General features: G+C 46.3%; 6 non-coding genes across 6 annotated transcripts; all 6 read left to right on the top strand.

The window, feature by feature from the left end:
* The first annotated feature begins 649 nt into the window (after positions 1-649).
* On the top strand, positions 650-722 carry trnak-cuu (transfer RNA lysine (anticodon CUU)). Its single transcript has one exon. It is a non-coding gene; the product is annotated as a tRNA-Lys (tRNA).
* Positions 723-4,652: 3,930 nt separating this feature from the next.
* On the top strand, positions 4,653-4,725 carry trnak-cuu (transfer RNA lysine (anticodon CUU)). The gene has a single exon. It is a non-coding gene; the product is annotated as a tRNA-Lys (tRNA).
* A 3,970-nt stretch (positions 4,726-8,695) lies between these two features.
* trnak-cuu (transfer RNA lysine (anticodon CUU)) lies at positions 8,696-8,768 on the top strand. The gene has a single exon. It is a non-coding gene; the product is annotated as a tRNA-Lys (tRNA).
* Positions 8,769-10,694: 1,926 nt separating this feature from the next.
* Positions 10,695-10,767, top strand: trnak-cuu (transfer RNA lysine (anticodon CUU)). Its single transcript has one exon. It is a non-coding gene; the product is annotated as a tRNA-Lys (tRNA).
* Positions 10,768-12,693: 1,926 nt separating this feature from the next.
* Positions 12,694-12,766, top strand: trnak-cuu (transfer RNA lysine (anticodon CUU)). Its single transcript has one exon. It is a non-coding gene; the product is annotated as a tRNA-Lys (tRNA).
* A 3,977-nt stretch (positions 12,767-16,743) lies between these two features.
* trnak-cuu (transfer RNA lysine (anticodon CUU)) lies at positions 16,744-16,816 on the top strand. Its single transcript has one exon. It is a non-coding gene; the product is annotated as a tRNA-Lys (tRNA).
* The last annotated feature ends 2,983 nt before the right edge of the window (positions 16,817-19,799 follow it).

Here is a 19,799-nt window from a genome sequence, read left to right as displayed (position 1 = left end):
ATTCCAGGCACTTTTACCGCCGCGGCCCGGCTTCGATTCCCGGTGAGGAAACAGAGCGTTTTGGGGCTGTTTGAATTGCCACCATACAACGCTGAAATAGCTCAGTTGGGAGATCGATTAGATTTGAGCACGCAGACTTTCTGATCTGGAGTCAGTATGCGCTACCGTTGCACCATGAGGTCCACAACATAACCACGGATGTTCGTAGTTTGTATATATACTCGTTCCACAAACACTGTTTCATTCCTCCTGCCTTCTCCTGATTCCTCAGTGTCATGCACAGAAGCGCCTGATGCCCTCATTTGTTTAAAGTAACAAGCAGACACAAACACAGGTAATTCGTTCAAAATCTACCCGCAGGTGGCCACAGACACAATAAACAGAGCCAGAGAGACAGACAGAATCGGGAATCTCCGGGAAATAGACAAGCGATATTGACAAGGACTAAAGCGATTTGTGATCAGAAATTTGCCTGAACCCCTGTGGTTAATGAAAGGGATTTTGCTGCTTGAGTTCCTTATACGCCTTGGGCTTCTGGAGAACTTGTTTCGTAGTTTGCAGAAACGCGGCTCAGACATGCTGTTGTGACCGGGCCGGAGCCACAAGGTTCCTGACTGCAATCAGCGACAAGGCAATATTGCTGCAACAGGCCCGGCTAGCTCAGTCGGTAGAGCATGAGACTCTTAATCTCAGGGTCGTGGGTTCGAGCCCCACGTTGGGCGGTAGTTATTTTGTTAAACTTTTATGTTGCTTTCAAAGCATCATTAATTAAGCGATATCCTTGTTTTGCACAATGAAAGAAATGCGAACTGAGAAAATACTGCAGATGCTGGAAATATGAATTGAAACAGAAAATGCTGGAGATACTCAGCAGGTCAGGCAGCATCTGCGAAGAGAGAAACAGAGGTAACGTTTCAGGTCGATAACCTTTCGTCAGAACTATAAAAAAAAAGGTAATGGAACAGATTTTTAAGCAGTGCAGGGGATTCAATGAGATCATGGCTGATCTCCTGCCTCAATTCCACTCACCGGCCCTATCGCCATATCCCTTGATGCCCTTACCAGTCAGAAATCTACCCACTTCTGATTTGAATATACCCAATAACTGAGCCTCCACAGCACTCTGGGGAAGAGAATTCCAAAGATTCACCACTTTCTGTGTGAAGAAATGTCTTCTCTCAGTCCTGAATGGCCTAACCTTTATCCTGAGGCTGTGCCCGCTGGTTCTAGACTCCCCAGCCAAGGGAATCATTCTCCCAGCATCAAACCGTGTAATAATTTTGCATGCTTCATGAGATCCCCTCTCATTCTTCCGAATTCAAGAGATTACAGGCCTAGTTTACTCAATCTCTTAACACAACCGCTTCCCCGAGGCGTGGCTAGTTCTGGAGCACACGCTTTTAGTGCTGCAGACGGAGTGTTGTCGGAGCTCATTGCATTTGCTGTAACTAATCAGCTCAGCTGTTTCTTAATATCGCTTGGAATTAATCGAATTGAATGAAGTCTGGCTTCTCTCAGGATGGTTACAGACACTTCAGCTTTGTCTTTTGTATTCATCCATCTTTTCTGTTTATTTACTCTATATAATCGTTTTCTTGATTTTAAAATCCTCTGTCAAATTTCCTCTTAGCCGTCTATGCTCTAAGGAGAACAGCTCCAACTTCTCTGGTCTATCCACGTAACGGCAATCGTTCATCACTGGAACCAATGAAGTACAAATGCATCAATGATTTGTTCGCCCCGCACCGAGAGAGACAACATCCAGAGAAAAACACAGGAGGAAATCGATTTCAAGTGGATGCCTACCCGCACTTGGTGCCGAGCTTTCGCGAACACGTCTGTTGTGTTCTCATGTTAAAAATATCATTTTGTCCGAACAGTTTGCCTGGCGCGAATGGATCTGAATTGCAAAGGAGCAGGCATGAAAAGCTGCGTTGATGTGCTTGCTGCCAGGAGGCTGGCAGCAGCTTCCCTGGTGGTCTAGTGGTTAGGATTCGGCGCTTTCACCACCGCGGCCTGGGTTCGATTCCCGGTCAGGGAACAGTGCGTTTTGGGGCTGTTTGAATTGCCACCATGCAACGCACCCTTACGGAGCAATGCTCCGCCCCTGATTCAACTTTCCACACCGCTGCTCAACATCACTCTTCATACAGCGATACAAAATATACATCCTTGATTTCTGTAAAATGCGTGCTGTTTCAAAGTCAGCAGGAATTGATTTCTGTCAAATTTAGACTGGCTGACTTTAAATGTTGCCAACATTTAACTGCAGCTCACAGTGTCAGGGCAGTCACGGTTTTCATCAGTCTTCCGTGTATCTTCTTGCCCACTGCACCTCCCAACAAACTTAGCTTATCACAGGCACGGCTATCGATTAATTCATTGCCAGTGTGAAAAATACAAACGTGTGCAAGCCTGTAATCAGAGAGTCCGTGGCCCGTGATAACTTGAGCATTAAGATGTTCATTAGCCCTTCCTGTATTGCTCAGTAGCCCACTGCGTGAGGAACTAAGAACCACGGGCATTTTCACTTCTGTGTCGGGCTCAGCACCATACCTGAAGATTGAACTTGATTTGGCTCGTGATCAGTGCGGCTCAGTGAGACTTCGGCCCGTCTCTCCCTTCACAACCCATCAGTGTGGAGAAAAGAACAGGGAATTTTACACATGTGTTGTGCTCTGTAACTTTATTTGAACATGTCATTGCATTTCAAACTGTGTCCAACACACTGAGGTCCCCCGTGCTGTGTCAGCATTGTATCTTTATCAACACTGCACCTTTTCATTAACACAACCTGAGCTCCGAGATCTGGTCGGGTCACATTGCCCGAAGTGAGGAATGAGCGAGAGGGCAATTCCACCCGGGGATAGAAAAACCTCCAAAAGAACAACAGTATACTGCTTTTGATGTGAAGCCGAAATAGCTCAGTTGGGAGAGCGTTAGACTGAAGATCTAAAGGTCCCGGGTTTCGGTAGGTTTTAGTTACTTTCTGTCTCCTTCACTACAAGAGGAGTGAATGAGGAGAAATTTTACGCTCCTGATGCCGCGTTTCCCAAACGAATGGGAGTGAAACCACATCGGACATGCTGGATCCGGCTCCAACCGTCCGCTGCAGGTGCGAATCCAGTCGGGGTCCCGCCGTCTGCTCTTATACCGGAGCAGTGTTTGTGGGAGGGGCTGTGGTGCGATAATAAATTTTAGAATGAGGTTTGTTAGACCATAGAGCTGTCTTTCTGTTAGTTTCGATTTACACTCTGCCCAGTTGTATATACGAACAGTTAACAATGTTTAACCGATGTGGTGTGTTCAATGATTGTGCAGTAACTCGGTCACCCAGTGTGAGGCTGAAAAACAATCTCGCAGCCTGGGTTCGAGCCTGGCCAACAAGAGCATTGTGGCCGGTTAGCCCAGTTGGTGAAAGCCTGGTGTTAATAACGACAAGGTCGTGAGTTTGATCCCCGTACTGGCCATCAGGATGTTTTCATAATTTTACACTTTTCCCGCACATTTCAAATACAAACTTTATAAGGAAGCCAATGCACACAGACTCACGGGGGATTTATTTGGATTAACATCCATTGCACCTTTGCCACCGGGGCTGAGAGACACACCTTTCTGTTTATTTGTCTTTCTGGGTTTGCTGTTGAACGTTGAACAGGTGGCCTGTTCCCGATAAGGTTAACAGGCAGGTAATAGACAGACAGAGCAGCTCTGACCCCGCGAGATGGGCAAAAGGCTTCAGTTCAGGACAAAAGCATCAATGGAATGTTCGCCGGCACCGAGAGAGACAACATCCAGAGAAAACCACTGAAGGAAATCGATTTCAAGTGGATGCCTACCCGCACTTGGTGCCGTGCTTTCGCGAACACGTCTTTTGTGTTCTCATGTTAAAAATATCATTTTGTCCGAACAGTTTGCCTGGTGCGAAAGGATCTGAATTGCAAAGGAGCAGGTAGGAAACACTGCATTGCTGTGCTTGCTGGCAGGAGACTTGCTGCAGCTTTTCTGGTAGTCTAGTGGTTAGGATTCAGGCACTTTTACCATCGCGGCCCGGATTCGATTCCCGGTGAAGAAACAGTGTGTTTTGGGGCTGTTTGAATTGCCACCATACAACGCTGAAATAGCTCAGTTGGGAGATGCGATTAGATTTGAACACGCAGACTTTCTGATCTGGAGTCAGATGCGCTACCGTTGCACCATTAGGTCCACAACATAACCACGGATGTTCGTAGTTTGTATATATACTCGTTCCACAAACACTGTTTGATTCCTCCTGCCTTCTCCTGATTCCTCAGTGTCATGCACAGAAGCGCCTGATGCCCTCATTTGTTTAAAGTAACAAGCAGACACAAACACAGGTAATTCGTTCAAAATCTACCCGCAGGTGGCCACAGACACAATAAACAGAGCCAGAGAGACAGACAGAATCGGGAATCTCCGGGAAATAGACAAGCGATTTGTGATCAGAAATTTGCCTGAACCCCTGTGGTTAATGAAAGGGATTTTGCTGCTTGAGTTCCTTATACGCCTTGGGCTTCTGGAGAACTTGTTTCGTAGTTTGCAGAAACGCGGCTCAGACATGCTGTTGTGACCTGGCCGGAGCCACAAGGTTCCTGACTGCAATCACCGACAAGGCAATGTTGCTGCAACAGGCCCGGCTAGCTCAGTCGGTAGAGCATGAGACTCTTAATCTCAGGGTCGTGGGTTCGAACCCCACGTTGGGCGGTAGTTATTTTGTTAAACTTTTATGTTGCTTTCAAAGCGTCATTAATTAAGCTATATCCTTGTTTTGCACAATGAAAGAAACGCGAACTGAGAAAATACTGCAGATGCTGGAAATATGAATTGAAACAGAAAATGCTGGAGATATTCAGCAGGTCAGGCAGCATCTGCGAAGAGAGAAACAGAGGTAACGTTTCAGGTCGATAACCTTTCGTCAGAACTATAAAAAAAAAGATAATGGAACAGATTTTTAAGCAGTGCAGGGGATTCAATGAGATCATGGCTGATCTCCTGCCTCAATTCCACTCACCGGCCCTATCGCCATATCCCTTGATGCCCTTACCAGTCAGAAATCTACCCACTTCTGGTTTGGATATACCCAATAACTGAGCCTCCACAGCACTCTGGGGAAGATAATTCCAAAGATTCACCACTTTCTGTGTGAAGAAATGTCTTCTCTCAGTCCTGAATGGCCTAACCTTTATCCTGAGGCTGTGTCCGCTGGTTCTAGACTCCCCAGCCAAGGGAATCATTCTCCCAGCATCCAACCGATCAAACCGTGTAATAATTTTGCATGCTTCATGAGATCCCCTCTCATTCTTCCGAATTCAAGAGATTACAGGCCTAGTTTACTCAATCTCTTAACACAACCGCTTCCCCGAGGCGTGGCTAGTTCTGGAGCACACGCTTTTAGTGCTGCAGACGGAGTGTTGTCGGAGCTCATTGCATTTGCTGTAACTAATCAGCTCAGCTGTTTCTTAATATCGCTTGGAATTAATCGAATTGAATGAAGTCTGGCTTCTCTCAGGATGGTTACAGACACTTCAGCTTTGTCTTTTGTATTCATCCATCTTTTCTGTTTATTTACTCTATCTAATCGTTTTCTTGATTTTAAAACCCTCTGTCAAATTTCCTCTTAGCCGTCTATGCTCTAAGGAGAACAGCTCCAACTTCTCTGGTCTATCCACGTAACGGCAATCGTTCATCACTGGAACCAATGAAGTGCAAATGCATCAATGATTTGTTCGCCCCGCACCGAGAGAGACAACATCCAGAGAAAAACACAGGAGGAAATCGATTTCAAGTGGATGCCTACCCGCCGAGCTTTCGCGAACACGTCTGTTGTGTTCTCATTTAAAAAATATAATTTTGTCCGAACAGTTTGCCTGGCGCGAAAGGATCTGAATTGCAAAGGAGCAGGCATGAAAAGCTGCGTTGATGTGCTTGCTGCCAGGAGGCTGGCAGCAGCTTCCCTGGTGGTCTAGTGGTTAGGATTCGGCGCTTTCACCACCGCGGCCTGGGTTCGATTCCCGGTCAGGGAACAGAGCGTTTTGGGGCTGTTTGAATTGCCACCATGCAACGCACCCTTACGGAGCAATGCTCCGCCCCTGATTCAACTTTCCACACCGCTGCTCAACATCACTCTTCATACAGCGATACAAAATATACATCCTTGATTTCTGTAAAATGCGTGCTGTTTCAAAGTCAGCAGGAATTGATTTCTGTCAAATTTAGACTGGCTGACTTTAAATGTTGCCAACATTTAACTGCAGCTCACAGTGTCAGGGCAGTCACGGTTTTCATCAGTCTTCCGTGTATCTTCTTGCCCACTGCACCTCCCAACAAACTTAGCTTATCACAGGCACGGCTATCGATTAATTCATTGCCAGTGTGAAAAATGCAATATTTCAAACATACAAACGTGTGCAAGCCTGTAATCAGAGAGTCCGTGGCCCGTGATAACTTGAGCATTAAGATGTTCATTAGCCCTTCCTGTATTGCTCAGTAGCCCACTGCGTGAGGAACTAAGAACCACGGGCATTTTCACTTCTGTGTCGGGCTCAGCACCATACCTGAAGATTGAACTTGATTTGGCTCGTGATCAGTGCGGCTCAGTGAGACTTCGGCCCGTCTCTCCCTTCACAACCCATCAGTGTGGAGAAAAGAACAGGGAATTTTACACATGTGTTGTGCTCTGTAACTTTATTTGAACATGTCATTGCATTTCACGCTGTGTCCAACACAGTGAGGTCCCCCGTGCTGTGTCAGCATTGTATCTTTATCAACACTGCAGCTTTACATTAACACAACCTGAGCTCCGAGATCTGGTCGGGTCACATTGCCCGAAGTGAGGAATGAGCGAGAGGGGCAATTCCACCCGGGGATAGAAAAACCTCCAAAAGAACAACAGTATACTGCTTTTGATGTGAAGCCGAAATAGCTCAGTTGGGAGAGCGTTAGACTGAAGATCTAAAGGTCCCGGATTTCGGTAGGTTTTAGTTACTTTCTGTCTCCTTCACTACAAGAGGAGTGAATGAGGAGAAATTTTACGCTCCTGATGCCGCGTTTCCCAAACGAATGGGAGTGAAACCTCATCGGACATGCTGGATCCGGCTCCAACCGTCCGCTGCAGGTGCGAATCCAGTCGGGGTCCCGCCGTCTGCTCTTATACCGGAGCAGTGTTTGTGGGAGGGGCTGTGGTGCGATAATAAATTTTAGAATGAGGTTTGTTAGACCATAGAGCTGTCTTTCTGTTAGTTTCGATTTACACTCTGCCCAGTTGTATATACGAACAGTTAACAATGTTTAACCGATGTGGTGTGTTCAATGATTGTACAGTAACTCGGTCACCCAGTGTGAGGCTGAAAGACAATCTCGCAGCCTGGGTTCGAGCCTGGCCAAGAAGAGCATTGTGGCCGGTTAGCCCAGTTGGTGAAAGCCTGGTGTTAATAACGACAAGGTCGCGAGTTTGATCCCCGTACTGGCCATCAGGATGTTTTCATAATTTTACACTTTTCCCGCACATTTCAAATACAAACTTTATAAGGAAGCCAATGCACACAGACTCACGGGGGATTTATTTGGATTAACATCCATTGCACCTTTGCCACCGGGGCTGAGAGACACATCTTTCTGTTTATTTGTCTTTCTGGGTTTGCTGTTGAACGTTGAACAGGTGGCCTGTTCCCGATAAGGTTAACAGGCAGGTAATAGACAGACAGAGCAGCTCTGACCCCGCGAGATGGGCAAAAGGCTTCAGTTCAGGACAAATGCATCAATGAAATGTTCGCCGGCACCGAGAGAGACAACATCCAGAGAAAACCACTGAAGGAAATCGATTTCATCAAGTGGTTGCCTACCCGCACTTGGTGCCGTGCTTTCGCGAACACGTCTTTTGTGTTCTCATGTTAAAAATATCATTTTGTCCGAACAGTTTGCCTGGTGCGAAAGGATCTGAATTGCAAAGGAGCAGGTAGGAAACACTGCATTGCTGTGCTTGCTGGCAGGAGACTTGCTGCAGCTTTTCTGGTAGTCTGGTAGTTAGGATTCAGGCACTTTTACCGCCGCGGCCCGGGTTCGATTCCCGGTGAGGAAACAGTGCGTTTTGGGGCTGTTTGAATTGCCACCATACAACGCTGAAATAGCTCAGTTGGGAGATCGATTAGATTTGAACACGCAGACTTTCTGATCGGGAGTCAGATGCGCTACCGTTGCACCATTAGGTCCACAACATAACCACGGATGTTCGTAGATTGTATGTATACTCGTTCCACAAACACTGTTTCATTCCTCCTGCCTTCTCCTGATTCCTCAGTGTCATGCACAGAAGCGCCTGATGCCCTCATTTGTTTAAAGTAACAAGCAGACACAAACACAGGTAATTCGTTCAAAATCTACCCGCAGGTGGCCACAGACACAATAAACAGAGCCAGAGAGACAGACAGAATCGGGAATCTCCGGGAAATAGACAAGCGATATTGACAAGGACTAAAGCGATTTGCGATCAGAAATTTGCCTGAACCCCTGTGGTTAATGAAAGGGATTTTGCTGCTTGAGTTCCTTATACGCCTTGGGCTTCTGGAGAACTTGTTTCGTAGTTTGCAGAAACGCGGCTCAGACATGCTGTTGTGACCGGGCCGGAGCCACAAGGTTCCTGACTGCAATCAGCGACAAGGCAATGTTGCTTCAACAGGGCCGGCTAGCTCAGTCGGTAGAGCATGAGACTCTTAATTTCAGGGTCGTGTGTTCGAGCCCCACGTTGGGCGGTAGTTATTTTGTTAAACTTTTATGTTGCTTTCAAAGCGTCATTAATTAAGCTATATCCTTGTTTTGCACAAAGAAAGAAACGCGAACTGAGAAAATACTGCAGATGCTGGAAATATGAATTGAAACAGAAAATGCTGGAGATACTCAGCAGGTCAGGCAGCATCTGCGAAGAGAGAAACAGAGGTAACGTTTCAGGTCGATAACCTTTCGTCAGAACTATAAAAAAAAAGGTAATGGAACAGATTTTTAAGCAGTGCAGGGGATTCAATGAGATCATGGCTGATCTCCTGCCTCAATTCCACTCACCGGCCCTATCGCCATATCCCTTGATGCCCTTACCAGTCAGAAATCTACCCACTTCTGTTTTGAATATACCCAATAACTGAGCCTCCACAGCACTCTGGGGAAGAGAATTCCAAAGATTCACCACTTTCTGTGTGAAGAAATGTCTTCTCTCAGTCCTGAATGGCCTAACCTTTATCCTGAGGCTGTGTCCGCTGGTTCTAGACTCCCCAGCCAAGGGAATCATTCTCCCAGCATCCAACCGATCAAACCGTGTAATAATTTTGCATGCTTCATGAGATCCCCTCTCATTCTTCCGAATTCAAGAGATTACAGGCCTGGTTTACTCAATCTCTTAACACAACCGCTTCCCCGAGGCGTGGCTAGTTCTGGAGCACACGCTTTTAGTGCTGCAGACGGAGTGTTGTCGGAGCTCATTGCATTTGCTGTAACTAATCAGCTCAGCTGTTTCTTAATATCGCTTGGAATTAATCGAATTGAATGAAGTCTGGCTTCTCTCAGGATGGTTACAGACACTTCAGCTTTGTCTTTTGTATTCATCCATCTTTTCTGTTTATTTACTCTATCTAATCGTTTTCTTGATTTTAAAACCCTCTGTCAAATTTCCTCTTAGCCGTCTATGCTCTAAGGAGAACAGCTCCAACTTCTCTGGTCTATCCACGTAACGGCAATCGTTCATCACTGGAACCAATGAAGTGCAAATGCATCAATGATTTGTTCGCCCCGCACCGAGAGAGACAACATCCAGAGAAAAACACAGGAGGAAATCGATTTCAAGTGGATGCCTACCCGCACTTGGTGCCGAGCTTTCGCGAACACGTCTGTTGTGTTCTCATGTAAAAAATATAATTTGTCCGAACAGTTTGCCTGGCGCGAAAGGATCTGAATTGCAAAGGAGCAGGCATGAAAAGCTGCGTTGATGTGCTTGTTGCCAGGAGGCTGGCAGCAGCTTTTCTGGTAGTCTAGTGGTTAGGATTCAGGCACTTTTACCGCCGCGGCCCGGGTTCGATTCCCGGTGAGGAAACAGTGCGTTTTGGGGCTGTTTGAATTGCCACCATACAACGCTGAAATAGCTCAGTTGGGAGATCGATTAGATTTGAACACGCAGACTTTCTGATCTGGAGTCAGTATGCGCTACCGTTGCACCATGAGGTCCACAACATAACCACGGATGTTCGTAGTTTGTATATACACACGTTCCACAAACACTGTTTCATTCCTCCTGCCTTCTCCTGATTCCTCAGTGTCATGCACAGAAGCGCCTGATGCCCTCATTTGTTTAAAGTAACAAGCAGACACAAACACAGGTAATTCGTTCAAAATCTACCCGCAGGTGGCCACAGACACAATAAACAGAGCCAGAGAGACAGACAGAATCGGGAATCTCCGGGAAATAGACAAGCGATATTGACAAGGACTAAAGCGATTTGTGATCAGAAATTTGCCTGAACCCCTGTGGTTAATGAAAGGGATTTTGCTGCTTGAGTTCCTTTTCCACCTTGGGCTTCTGGAGAACTTGTTTCGTAGTTTGCAGAAACGCGGCTCAGACATGCTGTTGTGACCGGGCCGGAGCCACAAGGTTCCTGACTGCAATCAGCGACAAGGCAATGTTGCTGCAACAGGCCCGGCTAGCTCAGTCGGTAGAGCATGCGACTCTTAATCTCAGGGTCGTGGGTTCGAGCCCCACGTTGGGCGGTAGTTATTTTGTTAAACTTTTATGTTGCTTTCAAAGCGTCATTAATTAAGCGATATCCTTGTTTTGCACAATGAAAGAAATGCGAACTGAGAAAATACTGCAGATGCTGGAAATATGAATTGAAACAGAAAATGCTGGAGATACTCAGCAGGTCAGGCAGCATCTGCGAAGAGAGAAACAGAGGTAACGTTTCAGGTCGATAACCTTTCGTCAGAACTATAAAAAAAAAGGTAATGGAACAGATTTTTAAGCAGTGCAGGGGATTCAATGAGATCATGGCTGATCTCCTGCCTCAATTCCACTCACCGGCCCTATCGCCATATCCCTTGATGCCCTTACCAGTCAGAAATCTACCCACTTCTGTTTTGAATATACCCAATAACTGAGCCTCCACAGCACTCTGGGGATGAGAATTCCAAAGATTCACCACTTTCTGTGTGAAGAAATGTCTTCTCTCAGTCCTGAATGGCCTAACCTTTATCCTGAGGCTGTGTCCGCTGGTTCTAGACTCCCCAGCCAAGGGAATCATTCTCCCAGCATCCAACCGATCAAACCGTGTAATAATTTTGCATGCTTCATGAGATCCCCTCTCATTCTTCCGAATTCAAGAGATTACAGGCCTGGTTTACTCAATCTCTTAACACAACCGCTTCCCCGAGGCGTGGCTAGTTCTGGAGCACACGCTTTTAGTGCTGCAGACGGAGTGTTGTCGGAGCTCATTGCATTTGCTGTAACTAATCAGCTCAGCTGTTTCTTAATATCGCTTGGAATTAATCGAATTGAATGAAGTCTGGCTTCTCTCAGGATGGTTACAGACACTTCAGCTTTGTCTTTTGTATTCATCCATCTTTTCTGTTTATTTACTCTATCTAATCGTTTTCTTGATTTTAAAACCCTCTGTCAAATTTCCTCTTAGCCGTCTATGCTCTAAGGAGAACAGCTCCAACTTCTCTGGTCTATCCACGTAACGGCAATCGTTCATCACTGGAACCAATGAAGTGCAAATGCATCAATGATTTGTTCGCCCCGCACCGAGAGAGACAACATCCAGAGAAAAACACAGGAGGAAATCGATTTCAAGTGGATGCCTACCCGCACTTGGTGCCGAGCTTTCGCGAACACGTCTGTTGTGTTCTCATGTAAAAAATATAATTTTGTCCGAACAGTTTGCCTGGCGCGAAAGGATCTGAATTGCAAAGGAGCAGGCATGAAAAGCTGCGTTGATGTAGTTGCTGCCAGGATGCTGGGAGCAGCTTTTCTGGTAGTCTAGTGGTTAGGATTCAGGCACTTTTACCGCCGCGGCCCGGGTTCGATTCCCGGTGAGGAAACAGTGCGTTTTGGGGCTGTTTGAATTGCCACCATACAACGCTGAAATAGCTCAGTTGGGAGATCGATTAGATTTGAACACGCAGACTTTCTAATCTGGAGTCAGTATGCGCTACCGTTGCACCATGAGGTCCACAACATAACCACGGATGTTCGTAGTTTGTATATACACACGTTCCACAAACACTGTTTCATTCCTCCTGCCTTCTCCTGATTCCTCAGTGTCATGCACAGAAGCGCCTGATGCCCTCATTTGTTTAAAGTAACAAGCAGACACAAACACAGGTAATTCGTTAAAATCTACCCGCAGGTGGCCACAGACACAATAAACAGAGCCAGAGAGACAGACAGAATCGGGAATCTCCGGGAAATAGACAAGCGATATTGACAAGGACTAAAGCGATTCGTGATCAGAAATTTGCCTGAACCCCTGTGGTTAATGAAAGGGATTTTGCTGCTTGAGTTCCTTATACGCCTTGGGCTTCTGGAGATCTTGTTTCGTAGTTTGCAGAAACGCGGCTCAGACATGCTGTTGTGACCGGGCCGGAGCCACAAGGTTCCTGACTGCAATCAGCGACAAGGCAATATTGCTGCAACAGGCCCGGCTAGCTCAGTCGGTAGAGCATGAGACTCTTAATCGCAGGGTCGTGGGTTCGAGCCCCACGTTGGGCGGTAGTTATTTTGTTAAACTTTTATGTTGCTTTCAAAGCGTCATTAATTAAGCGATATCCTTGTTTTGCACAATGAAAGAAATGCGAACTGAGAAAATACTGCAGATGCTGGAAATATGAATTGAAACAGAAAATGCTGGAGATACTCAGCAGGTCAGGCAGCATCTGCGAAGAGAGAAACAGAGGTAACGTTTCAGGTCGATAACCTTTCGTCAGAACTATAAAAAAAAAGGTAATGGAACAGATTTTTAAGCAGTGCAGGGGATTCAATGAGATCATGGCTGATCTCCTGCCTCAATTCCACTCACCGGCCCTATCGCCATATCCCTTGATGCCCTTACCAGTCAGAAATCTACCCACTTCTGTTTTGAATATACCCAATAACTGAGCCTCCACAGCACTCTGGGGAAGAGAATTCCAAAAATTCACCACTTTCTGTGTGAAGAAATGTCTTCTCTCAGTCCTGAATGGCCTAACCTTTATCCTGAGGCTGTGTCCGCTGGTTCTTGACTCCCCAGCCAAGGGAATCATTCTCCCAGCATCCAACCGATCAAACCGTGTAATAATTTTGCATGCTTCATGAGATCCCCTCTCATTCTTCCGAATTCAAGAGATTACAGGCCTAGTTTACTCAATCTCTTAACACAACCGCTTCCCCGAGGCGTGGCTAGTTCTGGAGCACACGCTTTTAGTGCTGCAGACGGAGTGTTGTCGGAGCTCATTGCATTTGCTGTAACTAATCAGCTCAGCTGTTTCTTAATATCGCTTGGAATTAATCGAATTGAATGAAGTCTGGCTTCTCTCAGGATGGTTACAGACACTTCAGCTTTGTCTTTTGTATTCATCCATCTTTTCTGTTTATTTACTCTATCTAATCGTTTTCTTGATTTTAAAACCCTCTGTCAAATTTCCTCTTAGCCGTCTATGCTCTAAGGAGAACAGCTCCAACTTCTCTGGTCTATCCACGTAACGGCAATCGTTCATCACTGGAACCAATGAAGTACAAATGCATCAATGATTTGTTCGCCCCGCACCGAGAGAGACAACATCCAGAGAAAAACACAGGAGGAAATCGATTTAAAGTGGATGCCTACCCGCACTTGGTGCCGTGCTTTCGCGAACACGTCTGTTGTGTTCTCATGTAAAAAATATAATTTTGTCCGAACAGTTTGCCTGGCGCGAAAGGATCTGAATTGCAAAGGAGCAGGCATGAAAAGCTGCGTTGATGTGCTTGCTGTCAGGAGACTGGCAGCAGCTTCCCTGGTGGTCTAGTGGTTCGGATTCGGCGCTTTCACCGCCGTGCCCTGGGTTCGAAACCCGGTCAGGGAACAGTGCGTTTTGGGGCTGTTTGAATTGCCACCATGCAACGCACCCTTACGGAGCAATGCTCCGCCCCTGATTCAACTTTCCACACCGCTGCTCAACATCACTCTTCATACAGCGATACAAAATATACATCCTTGATTTCTGTAAAATGCGTGCTGTTTCAAAGTCAGCAGGAATTGATTTCTGTCAAATTTAGACTGGCTGACTTTAAATGTTGCCAACATTTAACTGCAGCTCGCAGTGTCAGGGCAGTCACGGTTTTCATCAGTCTTCCGTGTATCTTCTTGCCCACTGCACCTCCCAACAAACTTAGCTTATCACAGGCACGGCTATCGATTAATTCATTGCCAGTGTGAAAAATGCAAATTTTGAAACATACAAACGTGTGCAAGCCTGTAATCAGAGAGTCCGTGGCCCGTGATAACTTGAGCATTAAGATGTTCATTAGCCCTTCCTGTATTGCTCAGTAGCCCACTGCGTGAGGAACTAAGAACCACGGGCATTTTCACTTCTGTGTCGGGCTCAGCACCATACCTGAAGTTTGAACTTGATTTGGCTCGTGATCAGTGCGGCTCAGTGAGACTTCGGCCCGTCTCTCCCTTCACAACCCATCAGTGTGGAGAAAAGAACAGGGAATTTTACACATGTGTTGTGCTCTGTAACTTTATTTGAACATGTCATTGCATTTCACGCTGTGTCCAACACAGTGAGGTCCCCCGTGCTGTGTCAGCATTGTATCTTTATCAACACTGCAGCTTTACATTAACACAACCTGAGCTCCGAGATCTGGTCGGGTCACATTGCCCGAAGTGAGGAATGAGCGAGAGGGGCAATTCCACCCGGGGATAGAAAAACCTCCAAAAGAACAACAGTATACTGCTTTTGATGTGAAGCCGAAATAGCTCAGTTGGGAGAGCGTTAGACTGAAGATCTAAAGGTCCCGGGTTTCGGTAGGTTTTAGTTACTTTCTGTCTCCTTCACTACAAGAGGAGTGAATGAGGAGACATTTTACGCTCCTGATGCCGCGTTTCCCAAACGAATGGGAGTGAAACCACATCGGACATGCTGGATCCGGCTCCAACCGTCCGCTGCAGGTGCGAATCCAGTCGGGGTCCCGCCGTCTGCTCTTATACCGGAGCAGTGTTTGTGGGAGGGGCTGTGGTGCGATAATAAATTTTAGAATGAGGTTTGTTAGACCATAGAGCTGTCTTTCTGTTAGTTTCGATTTACACTCTGCCCAGTTGTATATACGAACAGTTAACAATGTTTAACCGATGTGGTGTGTTCAATGATTGTGCAGTAACTCGGTCACCCAGTGTGAGGCTGAAAGACAATCTCGCAGCCTGGGTTCGAGCCTGGCCAACAAGAGCATTGTGGCCGGTTAGCCCAGTTGGTGAAAGCCTGGTGTTAATAACGACAAGGTCGCGAGTTTGATCCCCATACTGGCCACCAGGATGTTTTCATAATTTTACACTTTTCCCGCACATTTCAAATACAAACTTTATAAGGAAGCCAATGCACACAGACTCACGGGGGATTTATTTGGATTAACATCCATTGCACCTTTGCCACCGGGGCTGAGAGACACACCTTTCTGTTTATTTGTCTTTCTGGGTTTGCTGTTCAACGTTGAACAGGTGGCCTGTTCCCGATAAGGTTAACAGGCAGGTAATAGACAGACAGAGCAGCTCTGACCCCGCGAGATGGGCAAAAGGCTTCAGTTCAGGACAAATGCATCAATGAAATGTTCGCCGGCACCGAGAGAGACAACATCCAGAGGAAACCACTGAAGGAAATCGATTTCAAGTGGATGCCTACCCGCACTTGGTGCCGTGCTTTCGCGAACACGTCTTTTGTGTTCTCATGTTAAAAATATCATTTTGTTCGAACAGTTTGCCTGGTGCGAAAGGATCTGAATTGCAAAGGAGCAGGTAGGAAACACTGCATTGCTGTGCTTGCTGGCAGGAGACTTGCTGCAGTTTTTCTGGTAGTCTCGTGGTTAGGATTCAGGCACTTTTACCGCCGCGGCCTGGGTTCGATTCCCGGTGAAGAAACAGTGCATTTTGGGGCTGTTTGAATTGCCACCATACAACGCTGAAATAGCTCAGTTGGGAGATCGATTAGATTTGAACACGCAGACTTTCTGATGCTGGAGTCAGATGCGCTACCGTTGCACCATGAGGTCCACAACATAACCACGGATGTTCGTAGTTTGTATATATACTCGTTCCACAAACACTGTTTCATTCCTCCTGCCTTCTCCTGATTCCTCATTGTCATGCACAGAAGCGCCTGATGCCCTCATTTGTTTAAAGTAACAAGCAGACACAAACACAGGTAATTCGTTCAAAATCTACCCGCAGGTGGCCACAGACACAATAAACAGAGCCAGAGAGACAGACAGAATCGGGAATCTCCGGGAAATAGACAAGCGATATTGACAAGGACTAAAGCGATTTGTGATCAGAAATTTGCCTGAACCCCTGTGGTTAATGAAAGGGATTTTGCTGCTTGAGTTCCTTATACGCCTTGGGCTTCTGGAGAACTTGTTTCGTAGTTTGCAGAAACGCGGCTCAGACATGCTGTTGTGACCGGGCCGGAGCCACAAGGTTCCTGACTGCAATCAGCGACAAGGCAATGTTGCTTCAACAGGCCCGGCTAGCTCAGTCGGTAGAGTATGAGACTCTTAATCTCAGGGTCGTGGGTTCGAGCCCCACGTTGGGCGGTAGTTATTTTGTTAAACTTTTATGTTGCTTTCAAAGCATCATTAATTAAGCGATATCCTTGTTTTGCACAATGAAAGAAATGCGAACTGAGAAAATACTGCAGATGCTGGAAATATGAATTGAAACAGAAAATGCTGGAGATACTCAGCAGGTCAGGCAGCATCTGCGAAGAGAGAAACAGAGGTAACGTTTCAGGTCGATAACCTTTCGTCAGAACTATAAAAAAAAAGGTAACGGAACAGATTTTTAAGCAGTGCAGGGGATTCAATGAGATCATGGCTGATCTCCTGCCTCAATTCCAATCACCGGCCCTATCGCCATATCCCTTGATGCCCTTACCAGTCAGAAATCTACACACTTCTGTTTTGCATATACCCAATAACTGAGCCTCCACAGCACTCTGGGGAAGAGAATTCCAAAGATTCACCACTTTCTGTGTGAAGAAATGTCTTCTCTCAGTCCTGAATGGCCTAACCTTTATCCTGAGGCTGTGTCCGCTGGTTCTAGACTCCCCAGCCAAGGGAATCATTCTCCCAGCATCCAACCGATCAAACCGTGTAATAATTTTGCATGCTTCATGAGATCCCCTCTCATTCTTCCGAATTCAAGAGATTACAGGCCTAGTTTACTCAATCTCTTAACACAACCGCTTCCCCGAGGCGTGGCTAGTTCTGGAGCACACGCTTTTAGTGCTGCAGACGGAGTGTTGTCGGAGCTCATTGCATTTGCTGTAACTAATCAGCTCAGCTGTTCCTTAATATCGCTTGGAATTAATCGAATTGAATGAAGTGTGGCTTCTCTCAGGATGGTTCCAGACACTTCAGCTTTGTCTTTTGTATTCATCCATCTTTTCTGTTTATTTACTCTATCTAATCGTTTTCTTGATTTTAAAACCCTCTGTCAAATTTCCTCTTAGCCGTCTATGCTCTAAGGAGAACAGCTCCAGCTTCTCTGGTCTATCCACGTAACGGCAATCGTTTATCACTGGAACCAATGAAGTAAATCTCTTCTGTGCTCTCTTCAAATCCTTCATGTCCTTCTGAAAGTGCGGCGCCCAGAATAGGACTCAATACTCCAGCTGCAGCCCATCTAGTATATTATATTGGCCCAGAAATTCCAGAACGGGGCTTGCAGCGCGTGCAAGCCCCGTATTTTCACTTACCCCGCGCTCGTGCCGATCAGCTTCTGGGACGCCTGAACTTGCAGAAATGGAAAGCACATTCCCGGGCAACGTATGACGTCACGCCGCCCAGGAGTGCAGCCAGCGCGAAGCCAGGAGCGTGCAGTGTAAGTGAGACACGCCCCTTGAGGTCTCAGTTTCACTGGACACGCCCCCAATGTTTCTGTCAAGCTGCTAAATATTTTTACATGCAAAGCAGCAGTTTTAATAGGTTTTTGGAAGTTTTTTGAAGATTTTGGTAACTTTTATAAGCTTTTTAAAATGTTTACATTATTTTGAGTAATCTGAAATAGTTTCAAAGAGAATTAAAGCAATTTAAAGAATTTTTAAATTCCATTTATTTATTTAGCAATTTCGTCGTCATACGTGTCTTCACACTGTTACCTTTGGGGAACTGTATGAAGTGGTGGAAGGATTTATGGCCATGATTAACGCTCATTCCGTGACCGTAACCATCTTTGAACCAGCCATTAGGGCGGTTAGTCCTATGGCGGGAGAGTTTTACGGGCTCCCACAAGCTATACAAGGAGGGGGGGCCACCCACACCCACGGATGCAAATATCCCACTGGATGTTAACCCAGAATTTAGAGCCGGAGCTCCGACTCCACTTGCCATGACTCTCTGGAGCAGGGTTCGAAACCCTACCCTGATCTGGCCCAGCGGCGGGGATCCCACCACTATGACAAAGGCCCAATCCAATTAGCAATGTGAAATGGCAGCATAGGGCTCCAGTCACGGGGAGGGAAAAGGCGCAGGAAATGTATGGGTGTCACCTTTTGTGCGGAGTGGGCCTTTTGCGTAGCAGTAAGCATCCCCGCCGCTGGGCCAGAAGGAGTAGGGTTTTGAACCCCACTCCAGACAGTCCTGGCAAGTGGAGTTGGAGCTCCAACTTTAAATTCTGGGTGGACATCCAGCGGGATACTTGCGTCCGTGGGTTTTGGTGGCCCCCCCCCTCAGATGGGTTGTGGGAGCCCGTAAAACCCTCCCGCGATAGGACTAACCACCCTAATGGCTGGTTCAAAGATGGTTACGGTAACGGAATGAGCGTTAATCACGGCCATAACTCCTTCCACCACTTCATACAGTTCCCCAAAGGGAACAGTGTGAGGATACGTACGATGATGACCTCTTGCGCAACGCACCTCCTTGGGCCCTCAGTCGCAGATGCGAGGGGGCAAGTCGTGCAATTGTTAAATTTTTTATTTTATTGACATGTAAAATGTTGGCCCAGTAATTCCCTTCCAAATGCGCGAGTACGGTCGGGGTACTTACGCATCTGGCCGGATGAAATGCTGGTTTTCAGCATTCACAGTGCATGTGGGGAAAACCGGCATTTCCTGTCCTCTGAACGAAGGGGTTCAGAGGCAGAACGCGTGCGACTGCACAGGCAGCACGTGCGCAGTATAATTCGCCGCTTTCATTCATGCTTTCAGTGAGGTCCAGTCATTACAACTTACACATGAAAAAAGCATGGGTACAGTTGCTCCACAGGCTGCAGAGGAAGCTATTTCTTATCGTGGAGCTTCTGAAAGTATGTATGTCTGTATATATTCCTTTGCGTGTTATGTATATATTCCTTTATTTATGTGTATGAATGTATTATTTAATTATGACTTTCAGAGAAAGTAACTTACTGGAAAATCATAATTAAAAACATACATTCATACACATTAGTAAAGGAATATAAAACATACATACATATACGTAAAGGAATATATGTGGACATACATACATAACTCATTCTCACATTCCATTCACACAGCCACAATTGCTCCTTCTACCTACCGTTCTGAAAAACCTT

This window comes from Somniosus microcephalus, unplaced genomic scaffold (assembly GCF_052327205.1).
Source record: "Somniosus microcephalus isolate GS21.2 unplaced genomic scaffold, FLI_Smic_1.0 unresolved_chr4, whole genome shotgun sequence".
Taxonomy (NCBI): Eukaryota; Metazoa; Chordata; class Chondrichthyes; order Squaliformes; family Somniosidae; genus Somniosus; species Somniosus microcephalus.
This window is presented reverse-complemented; position numbering and strand designations above follow the sequence as displayed.